This window comes from Octopus bimaculoides, chromosome 15 (assembly GCF_001194135.2).
Source record: "Octopus bimaculoides isolate UCB-OBI-ISO-001 chromosome 15, ASM119413v2, whole genome shotgun sequence".
NCBI lineage: Eukaryota > Metazoa > Mollusca > Cephalopoda > Octopoda > Octopodidae > Octopus > Octopus bimaculoides.
In genome coordinates this window covers 47,569,494-47,571,605 of record NC_068995.1, presented here as the reverse complement: position 1 = coordinate 47,571,605, position 2,112 = coordinate 47,569,494, and positions in this window count along the sequence as shown.

Genomic DNA, 2,112 nt, shown 5'->3' with positions numbered 1-2,112 from the left:
TATATACTTGCCTACATCCATAAACCTTCTCTGACACCACCATCATATGTATGTGCAAATTATTATTATTATTATTATTATTATTATTATTATTATTTTTCCCTTATTATCTATTATCCAGGAGTCTAGTATCATATTGAATGCTTTTCAATAATCAACCCATGTTTAGGTTTGTGTGTCTTTGCTTGACACTCCTGATAATCAGAGTGTGTTCATTACCAGAGCAGCTGTCTGGCTTCTGTGCTAGTGGCCTGTAAATAGCACCATTTGAGCGTAATTGTTACCAGCGTTGCCTTCTAGCACTTGTGCTGGTGGCATGTTAGAAAAACATTCGAGCGAGATCGTTGCCAGTGCCGCTGGACTGGCTCCTGTGCAGGTGGCATGTAAAAAACACCTTTTTGAGCATGACCGTTGCCAGTACTGTGTGACTGGCCCTCGTGCCGGTGGTACGTAAAAGCACCCACTACATTCTCGGAGTGGTTGGCGTTAGGAAGGGCATCCAGCTGTAGAAACTCTGCCAGATCAGATTGGAGCCTGGTGCAGCCAACTGGCTTGCTAGTCCTCAGTCAAGTCGTCCAACCCATGCTAGCATGGAAAGCGGACGTTAAACGATGATGACGATGATGATGGTGATGATATATATGTATTATATATATATATATATATATAATAATATTATTAGGGACAAAATCCAAAATTACAGGTAAAAAACTCAATTAAAATCAATTTATAAAAAATTAAAATTAAATTGAGCCTTATAGATAAAGTATATATAAAATATATATAGTTTTAGGGAAAATAACCAATTTTCAAGAACTCATCGATGAAAATCCACTATCACATATAGAAAAATTAATAATTAAAAGCACAATAAATGAGTATAATATAAAGTAAAGTAAATATCATAAGATAATATATATATATATATATACACACAATGGGCTTCTTTTAGTTTCCGTCTACCAAATCCACTCACAAGGCTTTGGTCAGCCTGAGGCTATAGTAGAAAACACTTGCCCAAGGTGCCATACAATGGGACTGAACCTAGAACCATGTGGTTGGGAAGCAAGCTTCGTACCACACAGCTATGCCTGCACACACCTGCACAGATATAAGCACCCATCCACACACATGCAAACACACATGTACAGACACACAAACACTGATACACACATGCACATGCACACACATACATACACAAACACATGCAAGCAAAACATACACAAACGTACACACACGCATACAAACACAAGCATATACACACCCAAGCACACACAAACACACATATGTACAACACATACAAACAAGACACACACACACATGCACAAACACACCCAAGCACACACACACACACACACACACAAACACATGTACAACAGATACATACACGCACAAACACACACACACACACACACACATACACAAACACACATACGCACAAACACACATGCACAGAAGCATATATACATGCACAAACACACAAAGACGCATATGTACAACACATACAAACACAAACACATATATATATTTACAGACACACACATACACGCATATACAAACACCTACCTACACACACACACACACACACACACACACACACACTGCAAGAAGCTAAAGCAATGTGATAATATATGGAATCAGCATTGTTTTCATTTGAATAATGGTAAGTTGTTAGAGAAGATTTGAAGGAATCACTTTTCGCTAAACCTTCATTAATTAATTAAATAAGAAGGAGTATTTAATTGTTTTGTTTTTTAATTTTACTTTATTAACTTTTGGTATTTTTATTATTTTCGTTATTTTCGTTATTTTTGTTATTTTTTTAAATATTATTGTGATTTTTGGAGAGCAACAGAGTGAAATCTTACTTTCACCGGGGTTGCTTTCCACTGTAAGATAAATATATATATGTATGTATGTGTATAAGTGTGTGTGCATGTGTGAGTCTGTGTGTCTGTGTGCATCTGTGTGTGTATATGTCTCTCACTCTCACTCTTTATATATATACATGTACATACACACACACACACACACATACACATACATCCATTGACACATATCTGCTTATATTCAGAAAGATATATATGCATATATATATATATATATATATAT